We start from the raw sequence: 24203 nt of genomic DNA on the forward strand, positions 1-24203 counted from the left end.
TTATCCCTATGCAAATTTTTTTTACTAATATGTGCTTTAACACTGGTTATATGAAAAACAATTTGGTAACTTTTTGTAATACAAATTTTAATCATATACTCTTTCATACTAAAAACTGATATTTCATCTAGGCTTAGTTTCTGAGTAGTAAATGAGTAAGAAAAGCGATCAAGCATAGGTTGAAGAAAATATCTTGGAAGGAAGTTACCTCAGTAGTTAGGTACCGTATTCCTGGATACGCGCAGGGGGCGCACCGTGCTTTCCCCCACGCGCCCACAGCTGCGTGACTGGGGGAATGAAGCGGGGAATCGCGATTCCGTCCCCCCTCGGGCGCGTGTGACCTGAATAATTAATGATATTAACAGGTGTTTTGAATAATTAATTAGTTGACATGTCAATAAAGTTCACTAGAGTGCAGGTGTTCAAGGTCAATTAAAAAAGGGTGAATATTAATGAGCGTGCCAATTATTGTTTTACCGTTAGGGGTCATTGACTTCTTTCGTGGTTGAACTGTTAAGTTTTTGGTGGGAATTTAACAGGTGTTTTGATTAGGGTAAGGATCAACAAGTGGTTAAACTCTTTAGGTTTATTATCTGTTTGACCTGAATATTAATATATGGGTAAAGTTTGTACCTTTATAATTACACGTTAACCGTTAGGGGTAATTGACCTGGTTGCTAAATGGTTAACAAATCATTTTGGGCGGAAATTTAACATGTGTTTTGATTAGGAAAGCGTCGTGTTAACAATTAGTTATAATTAGACGTTAACCGTTAGGAATGGGGTCAGTCCATGTCAAATCGAGAGGTTGGGAGGTAGTACCTCACCGATTTGTACATGAAATTTTGGTGCGTAAGTAGCCTTGAAATAATGATCATTTCCCAAATTTTGGCCCTTGATCGATAAAATTGGCCATTTTATGAACAATTGAAATTTTCTCACACCAAAGGCTCCGCCGACCCAAAAATCAAAATTTTTGACCATATCTTCCAGCGAAATACCTTTAAACTATCGCAAATTTGTTTTCTAGGTGGATTTTGGACAAGAAATCGTATTCTTGGTTCAAAATTACCTGCAGATATTGGCTTGGAAATATATTAACGTTTTCGGGGGGTCTAAGAAACCCCCAAAAAACGGAAATGATGTCACCTTCGATTTCTTTTCATTTTTTTATATTTTTTAGCTATTGACCAAAGAAGCACATATTTAATGTTTCAACAATGAAAAATGTTTGGTTAAAAATTTATAAGAAAAATTCTAGTTCGAATTGAATTTTTGATTCTGTTGATAAAAGAGCTAACTTGTTCAAGGTCATCAAAATTTACTTTATCGCTTGGCCATTTATATGGTTAATATACCCTGAAATTTTGAATTATATGGCACATTCAAATTCCAAAACGTTTTATTAATTTAAATCATTAATGTGGAGTGGAGGGCCAAGTCGTCAAGCAATTTATAGTTTCAGACTTATTATGCCTGAAGTGTTTGGTCATAGACATTATTCATTTAGAGTTAATATAATTTCGAAATAAACCATTTACATTGAACATTGTTCAATTTATGTTAAACAGACATGGTCAAAGAAGTCGCACATAAGGGTCAATAATTCTAAAGCTAATAATGTCAAGTAAATTAAACTTTCAGGGCACATTAACCATTTAAAAGCCTCAGCGATAATGTATATTTTGATGACCTTCCACACCTTTTTCAAGGTCATTCACGAATTATCTCTATTATCAACAGAATCAAAAATTCAATTCGAACTAGAATTTTTCTTATAAATTTTTAACCAAACATTTCTCATTGTTGAAACATTAAATATGTGCCTCTTTGGTCAAAAGCTAAAAAATATAAAAAAATAAAAAATCGAAGGTGACGTCATTTCCGTTTTTGGGGGTTTCTTAGACCCCCCGAAAACGTTAATATCTTCCAAACCAATATCTGAAGGTAATTTTTGAAGCACGAATACGATTCCTTGTCTAAAATACACCTAGAAATCAAATTTGCGATAGTTTAAAGGTATTTCGCTGGAAGATATGGTCAAAAATGTTGATTTTTGGGTCGGTGGAGCCTTTGGTGTGGGAAAATTTCAATTGTTCATAAAATGGCCAGCACTCGGATCTCCGCCGACAATGACGGGTTTATCAAAATCTCCCGATATGGAATTGTGGGAGAGTTCCCCGGTGTTGGTATGTCCGACGGCGTGGAAGGTGGTGCCAACGTGTCGGGTCCTATTGTTAAATTTTTTTTTATAAAAGTATAATAAAAAATAGAAAATAATTACTTCGAACCGGTCCTAGGTCCGCGTTTTCTCCTATAATTTAATAATTATCAATTACTTGTTACAGTAAATTATCAAAAGTACATTACTTCCGCGTCCTCTCCCCTTCACTACTTTAATAAATTCTGCCGTAGTGTTGGAGGCCCTAAATTTGGAAATTTTTATAAAAGGTTCGTATTAAGACGCTTTACAACTTGCATTGTAGTTCCGGAACGAAATGTGATAAAACATGAAAAAATCGCACCTTTTATACCCGGTAATCTTAACCTAAATATTTGATTTACTATTTCGATAGTGTATTGAATTTTTTCTTGAGAAAACTCTACATTGATTTGTAATTATAAAAAAACCGTTACGTTAATAGAGTACTTAAAAATTATTACAAAACCGTTAGAAAATGGAGTTTCCTAACAATTTACCACATGTTGATATAAAAACCGTTACGAAAAATTACGAGTACCTAAAACCGTTATGAAGACAAACTTAGCATGTGTTATAGAAGTTCCTAAGCGTCCCGCTGGAGATTTTTGTTTATTACGAAAAATTACGCATGTATTAATAAAAAAGCGTTAGATAAATTAGCATGTGTTATATAGTTTCCTAAGCGTCCCGCTAGGGGATTTTGTGACTATAAATAGAGGCACGCGCTTTATTTGCATTTATTTCACAACTTACAATTTCTTCAAGTCAAATGCAAGTACATTATATTATTCTGGCACGATGGATTTCGACCGCAAAGTAAAAGTTTATTAATTCAGTCTGTTTTTTACACCATTTAATTTAGTTTAATTTTTAGAACCAATCCGAAACACCCCCCTGCTCCTAGGTCAATAAGGTCAGTCGTCGATTAGATTTCGGAAATAAAGCAAATATTAAGAAAACTCCTTTCTAAGTAGACATCCCGAAGAATCAACCTGATATCATAGATTTAGCATGCCATGAGGTAATCGATAGCCCTTCCAAACAATCACCATTCAAACCAGTTGATGCGCCACCCAAAAGCACCCTATCCAAACCAGGTCCATCTAAGCCAGTAGACGACGGCTGGAAGGATATAGTCGTAGAGTTTTCCCGCCATAAAAGTTTCGTGATAAAAATTGCAAGTATAAAAAATAACTTGTATTTAGACGTAAGGCGTTACGTCAAAAATAACGATCGGCCAACCGCGACGAAAGACGGCGTTTGCGTGAAATTAAATTCGGCGTGGGAGTTAAAAGAGTATCTAGAACAGATAATTTATGAAGAAGGTGATTATCAACTTAGAAACGAGAAGGTTGAAATTCTAGCGGGTAGGAGAGGTGAAGTTCTAGTTTACAAGAACCGTGGACGTCACTACGAAAAACTATTAAACTTGCAGAATTCCGGCGAAGTTTACGAGGTCGCGACAACGATTCAAACCGTATTAAATATTTACGCAGAACTTTAAAAACACCATGGCCCTCGATCTTAGCACCCGTTTCAACCCTAAAAACTTTTACTCAATAGATAAAATCATTGCCATATCTTCTCGAAAGTATAGGTGTAAATCTATGCTATTCGAGTGTAATTTTAAAAATTAAGACCAATTAAACCACGCCGATATCAGTAACCAACTGACCCGAATTTTCCAATCGATTTTAGACACAATAACGGCCGATAACTTAGGCTACACGCGCGTCAGGGTGGTGGTAATTTCCGATGAGCTGCACGATCCAATAAATTTCCAATTAATTAATATCAATGAGTTGAGAGCGGAGATAATTTTAACGGGGATTGAAAAGGTAGCCCAGTCCGTTAAGACAATATATTTAGATTCGCCCCTCCGATTTGATCTAATATTTCTTCAAGATACCCCTATGAGAGGACTTCCTCGCAGCGTTAGAACAAGAAGTTATGAATGTCTAGATCAGTATATCAACCAAGGTAACACATTTATTCCCATTAGAAATACGGACAATTTATGTTTTGCGAGAGCCATGGTGGTGGGAAGAGTTTTGGCCAACTATCGGCATTTAAAAAGTTTAGGACAGGGTGCTAGTTTTAACGAATACCAATTAAAGACAATTATAAACGGGAAAAAACCCGAACAAGAACTTGAAGCCAAAAATTACACGACCTAGCGGGGGTTCCCGAAGGTCCCGTAGAAATAATAGACATTAACCGATTCCAAAATATATTTCCCGACTACCAAATTATATTAATCTCGGCGGACGATGATTTCGATAAAGTGTTTATTGGCCCTTCAAAGAATAAAAATTTCCTCTTAAAAATTAAAGACCACACCCACGTCGTACGATCTTATTCGGCCATGTTTGGGGCGCAATCTTTCTGTAAAGTTTGCTTTACCCTGTTACATAGTATGAAACAGAAAAAAGTCACGACTGCGGACCCAAGCTTAAATGCCGCCGGTGTCGCGGCCCGGAATGCCACCCTAGTTTAGAACAGGCTACCCGTTGTAATGACTGTAATCGGTATTTTGCCGGACCAAATTGTTTCTCCCAACACGTAGAACTAGGGACCTGTCAGGTTTTAAAACGGTGCTTGAATTGCAGCAAAAACTATGAAGGTAATCATGATTGCGATAACAAATGCGCTTTTTGCAAAATTGAGCATCCCAAAAACGAGTGTCACGTCCGCCCATTAGAAATAAAATCAAATGAGAAACGACTATGTTATTTTGATTTTGAGACCATAACGACTGACACTGCAATTAGACCAATTTTAATCTTTTCCGCGATGCAAGAAGCGCCATTTTCGACCAATTATGATTACCGGAAATTTCTCGGCTTTGATTGCGTGCAAAAATTTTTAGATTATTTATTAGCATGCCAGGTGACAGTAAATGGTCGCAAAAGAGATACGGTTACGAGGCCGGTCTTTGAAAACGTCATATTTATTAGCCATTTCGGGAGTGGTTTCGATACGTTCCTTATTCTTAACGGTCTATTAAAACGAAAAATAAAACCCGATATAATTTATACCGGTTACAAAGCCCTGGGTATGTTTCTCGCCCAATTTAAAATAGCCTTTATCGATAGTTACATGTTCCCACCTACAGCTCTTCGAAATTTCTTGAAAACTTTTAAGATTGTCCAAAAGAAAGATTATTTTTGTTTTTCATTCGCTACGGAAGACAATTTAAATTACATCGGCGCCCTCCCCGAGAAAGAATATTTTGGTATCGACAAATTTACGGACGAGGAAATCGTAGAATTTAATCAATGGTACGATTCCCAACGTAACGTCGTTTTTGATCTAAATAAAGTTTTAACCGAATACGCGATCGATGACGTTAAACTTTTACAGAAAGGATTTGATAGTTTTAGAAATTTATTTTTTAAAACCGGCGATTTTGATTTGTTAGGGTCAAACGCCATAACGTTGCCGGGAGCCGTAACAAATTTATTCCGTAGTAGATTTGTCGAACCAAACACTATCGCGATAGTTCCGGGGACGGGTTATAGGAAACGCCATAGTGTCAAGGCCCTAAAATGGTCAGCTTATTTGGGGAAAAAACTAAACGTGACATTTCAAAAGGTGCGATCGCTAGGTGGATAACATGAAATTTACCCCTATCAATTAGACGGCTATTGTTCCTCACCCGAAACAATTGCCGAATTTTACGGCTGTCATTACCATAAATGCCCGCTGCACACTGACCATCAGGCTTCCGATAAGTACTTAAAAGATTCAAATTTAAATATTTATCTCAAAACCTTAGACCGCGAAAAATTTTTTAAAAAGGAAAGGCCTAATGTGCAGTTCATTAGTATATGGGAACACGAATATGATGAGTTAGTACAGGATCCAGCAATTGAGAGTTTTTACGATTCCCTACCCTTTACCAAACCGATAGGAGCGAGAGACGCCATTCGCGGAAGGAGGGTCGAAAACTTTGTAATTTACGCCGAAGCCACTCCCGATCGACCAATCAAAAACGTGGATTTTAATAGCATGTACCCTTCCGTCCAGATGAACTCCTATAAATATCCCAAATCGAGTCCCGAAATTATAACTTGTAACTTTAATTTTTCCGTTAAAGCTTATTTTGGCCTTATTAAAGCTACGGTGCTGCCACCTACCGATTTCAACCTCCCTATTCTCTCAGCTAAAATTAATAGTAAAATTTATTATACTCTCTGCTACAAATGTGCAGCTTATTAATGTTTCGAATCTACCCATACTGATCGAGAGCGTAGCATAACCGACGTGTGGACGACCCCCGAGTTTTATCTAGCGATAGAGTACGGTTACAAAATTATTAACATTCACGAAGTACACTCTGTTTGAAAAGTCTTCGACAGCTGAAATTTTTGGCATCTTTTTAATTCTGCTAGAAAACTAAAATAGATAGCTCGATGAAACCAATTGCAACTTTTATTTATTTTCCAATATCTTTCGTTATTTATCGGTTTCGTCCGCCAAAAATTAATAGTTTGGCGGGAACCGTCAAAACTCATTTTTGACACCTTTTTAAATATTGGTCTACGGCACTGACTCGCCCGTTTTTGAATTCAAAGTGGTCGGTTCATATTCAAAGTGGAAAAATTATCCCTCTACAACCAACGGTTGAGAAGTTATCGCGTTTCCAAACTTTCGTCGAAACTAGGAAACACCTAAAATGCTTCAAGCAATTATAAATAACGCAACTTCGACGAAAATTTGGAAACTCGGTGACTTCCTTGTGGTCTCTACCAGCCGAGGCTGCCCTCAGGGGGGGTTCTCTCCACTTTTGTGGTGCCCAGTGGTGGATGATCTAACGCGAGGCTGAACATGGGGGATGCCGCTGTTTCAGTTACGCCGATGATAATGTCATCATTGTCAATGGGAAATTCTCAACGACAGTTAAAGATGTAATGAGGAGGTCTCTGGCTAGTGCAAGGAGGTTAACCTCACAGTTAATTCTAGCAAGGCGGAACTGGTCCCATTTACTTGTTAAAGGATCCAGGGATCGTACAATGGTATTTCCTTATTTGGAAATACCCTAGTGGAAAGCACCGAGGTGAAGTAACTCGGTGTCATTCTTTACAGCAATTTTACATGGAAACCACATCTTGATTATATTATCCTGAAGGGTAATATGTTATTTTGGAGGATTATGAGTACAGTCAGTATATAAAAATTAAAAAAAAAAATTATTTGACATACATAATATTGGTCAGCTGCAGTGCGATATGGCCAAATCTTAAAAAACTTATAGGCCTGGACAATGGCAGTGCCCGTTTAATTAATTAGGGTTTGCAATTCCTTTAATTACCGTGTTTATTGTTAATTTAATTATATGGAATTAAGTTAGTTTTTAAAAAATGAAGATTTCTCCGATTTTTCAAATTTTTTTTAATGTCATTATATTGTGCATTTCTTGAATGGTCGCTGGAAGCGAATTATAAAATTACTCCAGTATAAAAAATGACCTTTATTTTTTGTTGTTTTCGTGACGGTACAGTTAAGAGGTTTTTTGATCGAGAGTCATAGGTTTTTTGGAGCAAAAGTAAATACACAGTTATCAGGTTGTCGTAAGGATTTGTGACTAAATAATAGTGAGTACAGTTTACCGAGTTGTGTAACATTGAATATGTCTAGTTTTATAAAAACGATATGGGTCGGTTAATAGTATGGTTTCTTTTTAATAATTTATGAATTCTATTTCGGTTTGTTTCGCGAGTATTTCCCCACGCTGAGATACAAATTATTATGTGGGTTTAGATTAAAGCGTAATATAGCTGTAGTCATAGTTTTAACTAAATATATTGCGGTATTTATTTATTTATTATGTATATATGTAATGATATATTATTCGCAAATTTATCAGTATGAGTATTCCAGGAGAGGTTTTCATCAAACCAGACTCCTAGATATTTAAAGTTCTTTTACTCTATTGATCGGGTTATTATTGATTGAAATATTTATATTATCGGGATTTTTTTGTTTTTATTGTGGAATAACATATAAACTGTTTTATTTATGTGCAGTTCTAGGGCATTATCTTTGAGCCAACCCTGTATTTTAATTAGTTTCTAGTTAATATTATTAATAAACTTCCGTAGTCTAAAAGAATGGAGTCAACCGCGTACAATGTAAGAGAGCCGTTTTCATCAATTTAAAATATTTCGTCAACAAATAGATTAAGTAACATGGGTGACAATAGTAAACCCTGGGGAACTCCGCATTTAATATATTCTGAGTGAGATAGTGAAGAGTTGACTTTGGATTTACTAATACGTAGGTTGAAATAGGAGCACAGTCAATCATTTGCAGGACCTCTAATACCAAGTAAATACAGTTTCTTAAGTAGTAGATCATGTCTGACGAGATCAAACGCTTTTCGCAGATCTAATAATATATATATTTCCCAACATCAAGATTGTCAATTATTTTCTTGTATACATAGTTTGCATCCCTACGTCATCAATGACGCAGTTCCAAGTATAGATATAAGAACCAAGAATAAATATTTAATTTGAGCAAGAATGGACGATTCTTTGCCGCCATTTTGAAGGTGTAGATTTCTTAGTAAAACGGGAGGGTTAACTGTTTCAATCGTCTGTTTGCGGATTTTAATTATTTTCAAATGATTAAGGAATTATTTCCACGTTAAAAATTGTTCGAGTAGTTCAATTACCAAGGGAGAGCGAAAATTGTTTATTTTATTCGATAGTGAAGGTAATTGTAAAAAGGATGACCGCAAAGGCCTAACTTTGATAAGCTTTGTTAACTTCTTTTCGTAGATATTTCTGTCGTAATTTGATATTTAATTTAAATAACCCGGCCTTAGAATCTTATCTGGCTTTGTTTAGGGCCCATTTAAAATTTTAAAGCATACATCTAATACGTTTTATAGCTTTGACGAGATTAAAAACAAAATGGCTACCTATTTAGTAGCTACCCAGCAAACACAAACACGTCCTATGGACATCCGATAGACGTCACACTCGGATCTTGCCTTCGTCCGTAGGACATCCCAAAATCCGGGGTTGACGTCGGTTGGACGTTAAACGACGTCCAAATGTCCGGTTTGTCTATAGCCGTAGTACGTCCCGGGGACGAGTTTTCGGACATCCAACGGCAATTACGGCGGTCGTCCCCTGGATGTCTTTCTATAAAACCTAGAGATGTCTTTAGCCCTTTAATTTGGTTCAATCATGGCTCAATAGGGATGAAACTAGGACGTTCATTGGATATCGTATTCTGAACAAATAATTTAAAAAGCCAAACTTGATATTAAAATTTTATTCAAAACATTAAAATACAAGATAATGGAAAAAATCCAGCAACAAGTGTACAACTTGATTGTAATAACACGAACTCTGCAAGTATTAGCAGTTAACATATAAATTACAAAACTTCTATAGTTTTAATTTTTATATAACAAAATAAATTTCGAACTAAACAATTAAAAAATTAAATAACCTTCCTTATACAAATGTAAAAAAGAAACAATAAAATTAATTTTTAAATCAGAAGCAAAATAAAACTAAGCCATTTAATACTATTCTTTAAAAAAAATTTAAGACTATCGGATGAAAAATGTACTCTAGAAATTACTGTTTCTCGAAGCTTAATTTTAATATTTATCCAGATCTTAATTTTGGAATTACAATTTAACTATATAAAATATCACAGTATAAATTAAAGCTTTAGGCGAACCGTTCAGTGAGAGTAATGAATAATTAACTTAAAAAGTTAAATTGAAACATGTACAGGTCCAAAATGAACTTTAAAAACAGCGAACCTTCCCTAACATTCGGAGAATTCAACGCAAATCTTACTTTTGGAATTACAATTTAACTATATAAATTATCATAGTATAAAATAAAGCCTTAGGCGAACCGTTCATTGAGAGTAATGAATAATAAACTTAAAAAGTTAAATTGAAACATGTACAAGTCCAAAATGAACTTTAAAAACAGCGAATCTTCCCTAACATTCGGATAATTACACGCAAATCTTACTTTTGGAATTCCAAATTCAATATACAAAATATAACAAAATGAAATAAAGCTTTAGGCGAACCAATCAGTGAGAGTGATGAATAATAAACTTAAAAAGTTAAATTGAAACATGAACAGGTCCAAAATGAACTTTAAAAACAGCGAACCTTCCCTAACATTCGGAGAATTCAACGCAAATTTTACTTTTGGAATTACAATTTAACTATATAAATTATCACAGTATAAAATAAAGCTTTAGGCGAACCGTTCAGTGAGAGTAATGAATAATAAACTTAAAAAGTTAAATTGAAACATGTACAGGTCCAAAATGAACTTTAAAAACAGCGAACCTTCCCTAACATTCGGAGAATTCAACGCAAATTTTACTTTTGGAATTCCAAATTCAATATACAAAATAAAACAAAATGAAATAAAGCTTTATTCGAACCACTCATTGAGAGTGATGAATAATAAACTTAAAAAGTTAAATTGAAACATGTACAGGTCCAAAATGAACTTTAAAAACAGCGAACCTTCCCTAACACTCAGAGAGTTACACGCAAATCTTACTTTTGGAATTCCAAATTCAATATACAAAATATAACAAAATGAAATAAAGCTTTAGGCGAACCGTTCAGTGAGAGTAATGAATAATAAACTTAAAAAGTTAAATTGAAACATGTACAGGTCCAAAATGAACTTTAAAAACAGCGAACCTTCCCTAACACTCAGAGAATTACAAGCAAATCTTACTTTTGGAATAACAAAATGAAATAAAGCTTTAGGCGAACCACTCAGTGAGAGTGATGAATAATAAACTTAAAAAGTTAAATTGAAACATGTACAGGTCCAAAATGAACTTTAAAAACATTGAACCTTCCCTAAAATTCGGAGAATTCAACACAAATCTTACTTTTGGAATTACAATTTAACTATATAAATTATCACAGTATAAAATAAAGCTTTACGCGAACCGTTCAGTGTGAGTAATGAATAATAAACTTAAAAAGTTAAATTGAAACATGTACAAGTCCAAAATGAACTTTAAAAACAGCGAACCTTCCCTAACATTCGGAGAGTTACACGCAAATCTTACTTTTGGAATTCCAAATCCAATATATAAAATATAACAAAATGAAATAAAGCTTTAGGTGAGAGTAATGAATAATAAACTTAAATTGAAACATGTACAGGTCCAAAATGAATAGACTTTGATCAAACATTATTTTCTGCCTACCTCTGTAAAAGACACATTAAAAAAATCGAGTTAAAATCAAACAGTTTTTTAATAATATACTTACTCTTATGATATATTATCAGCAATACTAGAGATTACTATGTTATAATCTTTAACGTTTGTGTAGAACGCATTATGTACTTTATGGTGACCGATTCCAAACTATCGAGTAATGGCGTCGTACAAAAGAAACTACAAACTGGGCTACCAGATATTTTAAAAGGACTTTAGCTCGGCCAACTTAGATCAGCTTTTTCGCAGTAATTGGCTGAGATTGTAAAAATAATGGAAATAAAAATTAAGAAAATAATAATATAAAAAAATATAAAAATGAAGAACAGAAAAAATTAATTTAATAATTAAGTAGTTTTGATTTAACACGTAATTTCATTAATTCACGTTAAATAAACTCGTACATTTAAATAATAATATTCTAAATAAAATTAATATTTTGTGGTTCATTAATCATTATCAGCTCAAATACAAATACAGGTGAAAAAAATTAAAATTAATTGCTGATAAACGCACCTCTAGATAGCATTGATGGACGAAACATTTCGGACGAATAGTGGAGATCCATGCGACGTCGATTGGGCTGAATATCGGATGTCACGAAATTGGTTCTACGAGGACTAAAATGGGACGTCCGTTATTCGTCCCGTAGGACGAATTTTGGACGGGACCAAGCTGGGCTCTAAGGACCATGCTGGGACGTCCCAGGGACGATTTGTGTTTGCTGGGTACACGCGAAATGGTTTCATCGCCCTCCCAGTTTCCTTGGAGACCATAGGCCCTCCCTTCGGTGCAAACTATGAATACTATATTAACTGCAAGTTCAACTCCTTTTTTTGGTACAAAGCTAATCGATTTTTAGAGGTAATATGAAATTTTGCACAAAAGTGAGAAAGGCGAGAGTAGTAACAACTATCAAAGATTCTTGCAAAGACCGACAGTACGGTAGTAGGACGAAAGTTATTTGGGTCATTTATCTCACCTTGCTTATATATTTGGCTTATGACTCTTTCTTTTTAGTGCATCGGGATATATACCAGATGTGAAGCTCAGTTTTATTAGATAAACCAAGCGATCTGTTATATATTCGTTAATGCGTTTTACGTGCTTTGGGGCGATTTGATCCTCTCAGGGCGGTGCATTTGTTCTTAGCTTATGAATATTTTTTTAATTTCGTTTCTATCAACATCAAGAACGACTTTAGTGTTTGGAATTCTTTCTGCATTTTTACAGTCAACTTTCATCGGGGCTAGGGAGCAAAAGTATTTGTTCAATTCTCGAGGGGTTAAATTTGTTGGCGTAACATTTTTGGTACGATTGCTATGATTGCTATTTAAAAAAGGTTTATCAGTTCCCAGGTCTTTTTAGTATCTTTACTTTCGTCTATTAAATTTTTGTAGAAGTTGAAGCGAGCATTTCTTATAAAATGAACACACCTGTTTCTCGTGTTTTTATAATTAATTTTAATTATTTCCGTAGGAGATTTTTTAACCAAATTTTTAAGTTGTTTGTTATAATTAGGTTCTGATTTAATATTATCATTTATCCACTCGTTTTATTTTTGGAAGTTTGTTCGGTTTGTAAAACGAGAAAGATATATTATATGCTTAGTTAATTTAATCTAGGAAGTAATCAAAGGCCTTGTTAATATTTGTGATAAAGTATAAATCTTTACAGTTTATTTTACTGATATTTAGACTAAATTTATTTAGACTGTTTTTGGAAAAGTTATGACGTAATTTTTGCGGTTGTAGAGCTCTCTAGAGTAAAGATAAAAGGGAAGTGATCAGAGGTATACCAGACACTCAGGATTTCAATTTTAATATGTATATATGAAAATACGTGATCCATAATGGTTGCCGTTATTCTAGTAAGGTATTTTATATATTGCGTAAGGCCTTTGCTAGTGGTTAAGTCATCTAGAGTTAAGGAATTGTTGTTTGTTTAAGAGATTTCTATATTTATATCACCTACTGTATAAAATTACGCTAACACAAACAAAAAACACTTTTTGCTGTATAGATCACTGTATACATATTGATGTGTATATGTTTTAATTTTTTATATTGTTTGTAAACTCATTGAAAAAATTTGTATCTCTTATTGTATTGTGATTTATGTGACAAGTTCATTTTTTTGTGGATATTTTTTTATTTGTAAACCGTTGTAGCAAAATCGGGGAAAGCCCACGAAAATTCCCAGAATCCATTTTTAGTTAAAGAAAAGAAAAGCGGGAAAAATATTGGGACATAAGAATCGAGAACCCGAACGGACATGTAGTAGTCGCTGAGGAACCCAGCGTTACAGTATAGTAAAACAAAAAGAGTTATAGAATTAAAGAATATTTTGAAACTGAAAACCAAATTGAGTGTTGTTCAATAAATTAAGACGCGACCATCGATAGGTTAAAAGTTTTTCAAAACAGCAGTCTAGTGAGCGTTATAAAAGAAAAAAAAAGCTCTCCCGGTTTTGTAGACCCCGGATTAAGAAATTCTATATGGTGCCGAAACCCGGGAAACTTTAGATAAAATCGGTCGCGTTAATAGAAAATAAATCTTATGGATCAAAGTGAGGACATTGTTACCAGGAGCAAATCAAAAAAATCCACCACAAAGGACCCCCAGTTCAAAAGATTCACCCACCAACAGATGGACTAACGAAACCCACTCCCAAACAAAGTGGAAATCCTCAAAACCACGTGACTACGCCGAAATCAACTAAAAATAGTGACAGCAATCAAAACATGGCAGGCTCAACAACTCAAGAAGAAGTGGACGGAGCAAAATCGACCAGAAAGGCACTCAAAAAGACAACAAAAAAGTATAGACTCCTTAAAACTTGCGTTAATATATCAAGCCATAACGTTTGAAACCACAACTAGAAAACACGGTGATTAGTCTTTTGGTCGATAAAATAGAAATAGAGAAGGAAGTAAGCGATTGCCAAGACTTCGTGTATGAAATCACACTCATCAAAAGTAAATCGACGTATAAAACAATTAACCGGCAGCGTATCGTTAAATGGGTCCAGCGTTACGACCCAGATATATTCGCCGAATCTCAACCCGCCAATCGTCACTCACTTGAATCCGTCGAACCCCATCCAGCCGATTGCTGGTCAACCGATTCCGTCGAATTTCACCCCGCAGAACGCCGGAGCACCAATTCAGCCGACTCTCGTATAACAAACCCCGCTGAACCAGCAAAACAATTGGCCAGGATCGTCGCTTGGAAGAACAACGAACGGAAGAGTAGAAGTGAAACTCCCTCGTCTCACCATGCAAACTTTTAACGGTGACGTCACGAAATGGACTTTATTTTGGAATAGTTTTCGTTCTGCGGTACACGAAAACGTGAACTTGAACAATTTAGACAAGTTTAATTACCGTATATCTTATTTAGAGGGAGAAGCCGCGAAAGTGGTGGACGGGTTGTTTGATTCTGAAGCCTCTTACGATGTGGTTATTCAAATTTTAGAAAATAGGTTCGGGAGACCAGAGATGATAATTCATTATCATATGACTAAATTATTAGAACTTAAGCCTCCGCGTGATTCAAATGATTTAAAATATCAACGTCGCCTTCTGGACACGGTTGAGATAAGTTTGAGAAATTTAAAATTAGTTAGGGTATCCACTTCCGATAACGCCTCTCTTCTATGCCCTACGCTATTAAGATCCCTACCTAGCGATATGAGGGTTTTGTTTTGCCAGAAAACTAAGGGCAAGGCTAACTAGGACGCCGACGAATTAGTTCTTTAGGGAACAAATAGAATATAGAGAAATGTCAGAACGTTTGGGCGCGGGTTTAAGGCAAGAAAAAACTGATTTTACTAGAGACAAAAACAAATACAAACAAATTCCTAAACTAGAAAGTAAACAAACCTTTTCAGCCAATGCTCTAACCACGCAAGTCGAAAATTCGAGCGAAACTAGTAATTGTATTTTTTGCAACCTAAATACTCACAAAACAAACAATTTCAGAGAGTTAAGCGTAGAAGACAAGAGAAAAAAGATTTTGGAAGATCGTAGAAGTTTTATTTGTCTAAAACTAAATCACTCAGCTAGGCAATGTAGGTCTAGATTCCGAACCTGCAAATTGTGCAGAAAGGGTCACAACATGGCAGTGTGCGAGAGCAATGATGCAAATAAGCCTAAAAAGGGGGTAGAAACCCAAAGCATTACTTCAAACAGCCAAAACCATGGATTTAAACTCCGCCAAACCGACGACACGTCAAAGTGTTAAGGGCCTTTTAGGCGGGGAGAGCCAAGCCACCTTTGTTACTGAAAGCCTGTCTAAAAGTTTAAACCTCCCGTGCAAAGGGGAAGAAATAGTCCGGGTAGGTAGTTTTGGGAATGAAAACCCAGTAAGGATTCTAAGAAAAAGAGTCAAGCTTACTTGGCAGAGTAGGGTAAACCCAAAATAAAATATTCAATTCATAGCTGTAGAAGTACCTTTTATTTGCAAAGCCATAGCTAAATTAGAATGCCCCGAAATTCAGGACTTCATGGAAGCCAACGACTTTCCCTTAGCGGACAACCCCGAGGAAGCGAAAAGCGCAGTCAACTCCAAAATTGACGTGCTAATAGGGGGGATTATTACTGGGAGGTGGCCTCCGAAAAATTTCATAGGTTCAACCGAAATGTGGTAGCCTAAGAAACTAAATTTGGGTGGGTAATTCAGGGCCCAACCAGAAGATCCGCAGAAACCACGGATCCAAAATCCTGTTTCTTGACAACAATTATGAAAATAACTATAGAAGAGAAAACGTAAATGAAACCCTAAAACATTTTTTTTATATTGAAAGTTTAGGTCTTAGCGATGGGTAAAATCCCTATGACGATATAGTGATAGCGTAGCTCTTGAAAACTTCAAAAATACAATAGAATTTAAAGAAGGAAGGTACCACGTGGAGCTTCCGTGGAAGGTCGGGAAAAGAGAAACATTGGCCGACAATAGACAAATAGCCTTGAAAAGAATGCAAGGACTAGCTAAGAGATTCACACGTGATTTATCCCTCTACTCGGACTACAAAACTATAATAGACGAACAATTAGAACTCGGAATTGTGGAAGAAGCCCCTTTCAACGAAATCGATAATAGAAAAGCAGGGGTGTATTACTTGCCCCACCAACCAGTTAAGAGGGATCACTCTACTAGCAAGCTTAGAATAGTTAAAGACGCGTCTTCGCACGCCAAATCGGCCCCCTCTTTGAACGATTGTTTGCACCCTGGGCCAAATTTGAACCTGGATTTGATAAAATTACTGTTGAAATTTAGATTGCACAAAATCGTCTACGTTAGTGATATAGAGAAGGCTTTTCTAATGGTTGCTTTATCGGAAAAGGACCGTGATAGCGTGCGATTTTATTGGATAGTTGCGGGAAAGAGGAAAATTAGGGAGGATAAATTTAAAGTTCTTAGAATGGGACGGCCCCCTTCTTATTAGCGGCAACGGTGAAACACAATTTAGAAAATACCGAGATAGTGGACCTTAAAGTAAGAGAGGCCTTAAATGAGACCCTTTATGTAGACGATCTTGCGAACGGGGCGAAAACTGACAGCGAAGCGTTCAAATAATAAAAGATATATCTGAGGTAATGTTACGCGCCAACATGCGTCTAAGTAAATGGGAATCAAATTCCCCCAATTTAGAAGAAATGAGGCGAGTGTATGATAAAACCGCGAAAATAAAATTATTTCCCTCACAGGATCAAGGGAACGAATTAAAAATTTTAGGTATTAATTGGAATAAAAATGCGGATAATCTGTCCGTTTCATTGCGCAAATTAATAGAGTACCTTAAGAATGCGAAGAAAACTAAACGATTTGTTTTAAGCACTATTGCCCAGGCATACATTTTATTGTATACATGCGCCACCACGCGAGCTGTACATCTAGAATTGGTCCCTTCTTTGACCACTGACAAGTTCATCCTGGCATTCAAACGGATTATCGCTAGAAGGGGCAACCCGTGCATTATCTACTCAGACAATGCGATAACTTTCAAAAGGGCTGATTTAGAAATAAACAAAAGATACAAATCCTTTAACAACGACCGAGTGAGAGAATTTATTGGAAGTAAGGGCATAGTGGCGTTATATAGTGAAGCGTGTCGCGTGGTACGGTGGATGGTGGGAGAGGCTGGTTAGGTCCGCAAAAACTGTCTTAAAGAAAACTCTCGGACGGGCCTCTAAATTTCTCAGAATTGACCACAGCCGTTGCCGAAGTAGAAGGTGTAATAAATTCACGGCCAATTACTTATATTTATAACGACGCGCGTGAACCATATCCCTTGTCTGCCTCTGATTTTTTGATTGGAAAACGAATAAACGCCCTTCCCCCCTCGAATTACAATTAAGGAGTCCAAAGGAACGCCAAATAGATTAAAATTAACTAAGAGATTTAAATATAGGCAATTATTGATAGAGCGTCTTTGGACTAGATGGCAGGACGAATATTTGTTGCTATTGCTTTCGGCCCATCATGGGGCGAACGACAATAGTGAGGTATATTTCAAAGAAGGCGACGTAGTAATTATTCGCGATAAAAAGCTTCCTAAACAATGTTGGAAACTTGACATAGTAACCGAAACGATATTAGTTCGCGATAAAAAAAATTAGATTTTGCATGTTTCGAACTGGAAACGGGCATACTATTAAAAGAGCGGTTCAGCATTTATTTAATTTAGAAGTCAAGGACGCGTAATTTATTTGTGAATACTTATAAAGATGTTCACGGGGGGAGTGTACAAAATTACGCTTACACAAACACTAAAAGTGTATTTCATTTAATTGATGTGTATAATTTTTGATATTGTTTGTAAACTCATTGAAAAATTTTGTATCTCTTATTGTATTGTGATTTATGTGACAAGTTAATTTTTTTAGATATTTCTTTATTTGTAAACCGTTGTAGCAAAATCGGGGAAAGCCCACGAAAATTCCAAGAATCCATGGACGGAGGGTATAGGCGCCTGACACCATAGGTGTCCGAAAACTTTCCGTCCAAAGGATGGTTATTTCGAAGGGGGGAAACAAAATTTGAAAGTGGTTTCCTGTTTCGGACACGTTTCTTTCTTTTTAGTTAAAGAAAAGAAAAGCGGGAAAAATATTGGAACATAAGACAAAGAATCGAGAACCGGAACGGACATCTAGTAGTCGCTGACGAACCCAGCGTTATAGTATAGTATAACAAAAAGAGTTATAGAATTAAAGAATAGTTTGAAACAAAAAACCAAATTGAGTGTTGTTCAAGAAATTAAGACGCGACCATCGATAGGTTAAAAGTTTCCCAAAACAGCAGTCTAGTGAGCGTTATAAAAGAAAAAAAAATTAGCTCTCCCGGTTTTGTAGACCCCGGATTAAGAAATTCTACACCTACGATAACCTTTTTTGAGTTAAATGGTCCTAAATTACGTATAGTTTTTTTAGCTGATTTATAAATTCTGCTGCGTTTCTCTCCGGTCTATAAATAACGCCATGTGTCGTTTATTTGAATGGCGTAGGATTCAATAGATTTTTTTTGACATGCTTCCTCTACTATCTTAAATTTTTTATTATCTTTAATGTAGAACCCCACTTCCTCCAATCCCACCGCGCTTGACTGTTCGATCTTCTCTACCAAAACCTGAGAACTGGTAACCGTTTACGTAATCAGAGTAAGATAAATACATCCAGGTTTCTACTTATGCAAAAACATCTTATCCAATTCAGAATTTAAAATAATAGGACAAAAAAGAGATGGAAAATTATTCGAGGCACTTCAAATATTACTTTATACAATTTTAAGCATATTAAACATTAAAGCTTATTATTATAGTTTCTATACTTAAATCTGTACATATCTAGCTTTAATGGAGTCAGATTTATAGCTGGTATTCCCGATTTGAATCTGGTTAGCATTTGTGAAACTGAATTTGTCATGGTGTTTTGTTTTAGCAAAAGTTCTGAGAAAGTATCTAGTCGATTCCTTTTCTTGAGTATAGTCATGCTCGATATAGATATTCATTCCTTTTAGTTTCGAACTATTTTTTTAAAGGTCAATTTTTGCATCGTACTATTTTGCTTTGAAAAACACAAAGCGCTTTTTATCTTTTTTTTTTGAACGGGCCACGTCTGTAAGCTTGACTAACATGAAAACCGAGATATACCTCCAAGCTATTATATAAACATTTTTCTGCAAGTTCTAGAGTTTCCGTCTCGCTATCTTATAAACCCTTAACTACAATATTGTTTCGTCTTAGTGTTATATCAAAGTTTTCTAGTTTCAATCTATTTTTTTCTATATTGTATTTAAATCTTTGTTTAAAGAATCTACATTTCTTGTACATACTTAATTTTAAATTCTAAATCGGGTATTCTCTTAACATTATTTTCTAGTGACGTCAATTTATCTTGGACCCCTAGGAGCGAGTTTAAAAAAAACAAAGATACATTTTATTTATCTACTTGCAAACAAAATTTATAAGTACATTTCGAAAATTCCACCTTCGGCTGCGATACAGGCTTGGACGCGAACAATCATATTGTCGAAGGCGCCTTGAATTATTTCCGGGGTTACTTCCCGGCAAGGTTAAAATAGGTTTCGAATACGACTAGATTAAAAAAATCTAATAGGAAAAGTCAATAGCTAAATGAGCCAGATTGTGGTTTCAAAAAGATTGCCACGCCTCATAACCCCCGAAATGTGATTTTTTTTTATTTAACAGAGATATGGATGGGCGGGACAAATTTTTCCTCTCATCCGTCCGTGGTCGGGTACAAAAAGTACATATTAATCCACCAAGTTACAAAAAAAAGGTTATACTAATTTGAAAATAATAGATCACATCATGTAAGAGGGGAAAAAATTTGTCCATATTTTTATATTAATTTTTTGTTGATGCCTGAGCTTCCAAAGCCCTTATCGCCTCGTTCGGTTGGAGGTTGTTCATTTTTTAATTCCAAATCTGGAAGTGCGATACTGGTAATGATGATTTGTCCTATATTGTCACCACTTTTAACTGTGGTTGGCGTTGACGAGAGATTAAATAGAATGATTTTGATGTTCCCACGGTAAACGGAGTCGATGACACCCCCTCCAATATGAATACCTTGGGCGAGTGGAGTCATGTTCGCGCCAATATGGCCGTAGAAACCTTCCGGAATTGCAAGAGCGATGTCTGTACGAACCGCAGATTGAGTGTGATGAAGAATTGTCAGATCTTCGGTGCTGTAAAGTTGTAGTCCCGCCGCTGAAAAGGAGCGCCAGTCAGGGGTTCTTGCCGAGCTTGATAACCTTTGAAAGAATACTGTGTGCGGAGTCGGATGTCATCGCGGGCGGTGGTTGATACGCAGATACGCTTTCCAAAACTTTAGAAATGACTCTATTACCGTAGCATCGCCGGCTACCGTCGCACGGAGAAGTGACGTTGTAGTAATCTCGGAGTTTAAAGCTTTCCGTAGATGGGCCCTCTGTCGGGAATATTCCGAGCAAAAGCAGATGGCGTGAGTGAGGTTGTCGGTTTCGTTGCAAAATTGGCAACGTTCTGATATCCGTGGATCCACATAATTGTGTAGCATCTCGCTAGTTTGCAAGCGACGACAATGAAGACTAGCTAGTTGGGTGGTATGAGCTCTGGGCTAAGATACGCAGAGGAGGGTGGAGTGTAAGGGTTTCGTACGGTATTCCTGCTGTTTGCGGCCTTCCGTTGTTGTTGACCAAAGGTCGCAATAATATTTTTTAAACCGTTGTTTGCATATTCGTTTAAGCGTCGAATTCGTGTATGGGAGCCATTTATCGACAACCAGTGGGTTTGAGTCAAGCCTACGAGCAGCTATGGCGTCGACATATTCGTTCTCTGGAATCCGGCAGTGAGCTGGACACCAAACCAGATGTAAGTCTGTGTCAAGGTTCCTAGCCTCCATTTTGAACGTGGTTACGAGGGGGTCCCCAGAGTCGTGTGAATTCAGCATGGCAAGGGCTGAGCTTGAGTCCGTCCATATTATAACTTTGTCATAATTGTGGAGGTCCAGCTTGGCTGCTTCTCGAAGAGCGTCGACAAGACCGAAGAGTTCCACTCGAGAGATGTATGGTATAGATTAACCACCATAGATTTTTCCCAGTTCCGTTTGGGGATGTATATACCAAAGCTTGTTCCAAGGTAGTTTACTTTTAGTGAAGCGTTGGCTAAGATCAAAAGCGGTTTTTGATGGCCTATAACTCCGTTAAGCTCCGTGTAGAACCACTGTTGGAGTTCGACATTTGTATAATAACCTTTCGCTCGTGGGAGCCAGGCATCATGTACTTGTAATGGGGTGACATACCACGGGGGAATTTCGCCCGTTAGTAGCGTATATATCGGTTCCGTTGACCACATCACATCTTGTAGGCGCAGTTGGTGTAGTAGTGCTCTAAGCGGAAGGCTAGCGGTTGGCGACTTAAAGTTTTCAGTCGGCGCATACGATAGGTTCGGAATAGGCTGTTGTCTGTTATGATAGCGGTGCAAAGGGGGTCGCAAGGAGTTCTTGGAACCGACTTGGGAGAGGGAGAATGGCTGCTTCCGCATGCATGGCGTAAGGCCATGTTCTGGATTTTTTGGAGAGGCTTGATGTTAGTAGCACTTGCAGTAGAGTACAGTATAGAACCGTAGTCCATTTTGCTTCTGATGACTTGGGTGTATATAAGGAGGCCTGCCTTGCTGGTGGCTCCCCATGTTTGTCCTATGATGGCTTTCAAAATATTGTCACGTTGTCGGCACATCGTGCTCAATTGCGCGATGTGGTAATTCCAGGTTAGTTTGTTATCTATCCACAGACCCAGATATTTGGACTGCTGTGCTTCGATGAGAGGTGTGCCGTCTATGTGAAGAGAGATATCTTCGGGGGTGCGTCGCTTGGAAGTGAAAATAAGGTAGTTGCATTTTTCAGCCTGTAGGTGTAATTTATTGCGCTCGACGTAGAAGGTAGTAAGGTTGATATCTTATGTTGTCCACAGGGCGACATCATCGGCGTGTTTACCTTTTGGTAATGAAGCGGGAAAGTTGTCACCAAGGTCTTCAATGGCAACAACAAAAAGAGTCGGGCTTAAAGCGTCGTTTAATGAAATTCGGACTTTCCGGGGAGAGAGGAAGTTGTGTATCCAGGAGAGCATGTGACCGTGGAATCCTTTTCCTAGGAGTTTTTCCGGTACAATGTTTGGCATGATACTTCCAAAGGCGTCCTTGAGGTCCAAGAAAACGATCCCAAAGCAGCGGCCCTCGGCGAGCGCCTTTTCTGCCGCGGTTATTATAGTCAAAGGGTGGACCAATGATGTGCGGCCTTTGCGGAAGCCGGTTTGGTCGTGCCCTGTTAAATGGCCGGACTCCAAAGAATATATCAGGCGGTTGTTTATTATTTTGTCAAAGAGCTTTTTCAGACGGTGCAAGATAGTTATTGGTCTATGCGCTGCTGCTAGTGGTGGATCTTTTCCAGGATAAGGAAATGAAAGTATAATTCCGTCATTCCATTCGTCGGGGTAATCATGCGAGAGCCAGATATAGTTGAGGACGTCTATGACCTGCCGATGGATATTGTCTGGTAGATTTTTTAGAATTAGATTTGAGATATTGTCCTCCCCTGGAGCGGTGTTCCGAGTCGATCCCAACGCCACCTTGTATTATCCCCAAGTAATGGGGTTGTTATAGGCCGCGTCGGATCTTATTGCGAAGGGGTCGGCAAGGTCAGGCGTCCTGGGTGTGGTACTGACCGTAGTAAAAATTGCCCAATGTGTTTGATGCTTCTTTCACACTCGTCGTGAAGCCTTGATCTGTGTGTATAGTGGGAGTTGAGAATTTGCTTGCGGTACTAGTCTTATACTATCTTATCTTACGCCACAAAGTGGTAGTTGACGTCGTAGTGGTGATCGACGAAAAATATAATTGCCAACTCTCTTTTTTAGCTTCTTTAATTTTGCGTCGTAGTCGGGCTCTGTTTCTTTTATAGTCTTGAGAGGAAGTAAGATCGCGATCTCTTAGGTATATATGGCGACCCTTGTTGGTTTGTCGTTGTTGCTTGGTTATTTCGACGTTCCACCAGGGTGGTTTGGAGATCCCGCCCCTTTGGTCATTGGAAGATTTGTCTCTGTGGGGTATGTACGTTTTTGCCAAGTTGAGAATGTAGCTTTTGCAAATTTCCCCAGGTACTGAAGTCAGCTTCAGTGGGCGTCACTTTGCCTGCGTCATTTTTGAGGTCCAGTCAACTTGCTTTGTTATAACACCATATTAAGCGATCCGTGGGAAGTGGAGTTCCTCCAGCTTTTGAACATAGTTTAATCGTGATTGGTAGGTGGTCACTCGTACCCAAAGTATGGACATTCCACGTACAGAGAGGGGCAATTGTCGTGCTCGACAGGGCTAAATCGGGCGTTTAAGAGACAAAGGTTGTCATTTTCGGACAACCAATTAGCTAAGATGTGGCCTTGAGTTTTTGTTGTAATTGAGTCACATAGGGGGTGGTTTCCATTGAAGTCGCCGAGTAGTAGAAACGGTTCTGGTATATCTTGAAGTAATCCTTGTAGGGGGGATGTGCTTATGTTTCCACGTGCATCGTAAAGGTTAAGTATCGAGAGCCTTCTATTTCCCTAGGGGATAGTGGCGCGAATTATCTCCAAGGCTGATTTGCCGAAAGGGATGCTGCACGCCTGATGGATGCGAGAAATGAAGAGTGCGACTCCCCCACCCCTCGACGAAGTCGTAGGAAAGGAAGTCGAAACGTGTCAAAGTCGCGAAGCTGTTGTGATATTTG

General features: G+C 37.3%; 1 long non-coding RNA gene across 1 annotated transcript; it reads right to left on the reverse strand.

The window, feature by feature from the left end:
- Positions 1-2208: 2208 nt before the first annotated feature.
- On the reverse strand, positions 2209-2429 carry LOC149933833 (uncharacterized). Its single transcript, XR_016472987.1, has 3 exons — positions 2371-2429; positions 2285-2314; positions 2209-2231 (listed from the first exon to the last, which is right to left on the reverse strand). It is a non-coding gene; the product is annotated as an uncharacterized LOC149933833 (long non-coding RNA).
- Between the last annotated feature and the right edge of the window lie 21774 nt (positions 2430-24203).

Source organism: Leiobunum rupestre, chromosome 8 (genome assembly GCF_980474605.1).
Source record: "Leiobunum rupestre chromosome 8, qqLeiRupe1.1.hap1, whole genome shotgun sequence".
Lineage (NCBI taxonomy): Eukaryota > Metazoa > Arthropoda > Arachnida > Opiliones > Sclerosomatidae > Leiobunum > Leiobunum rupestre.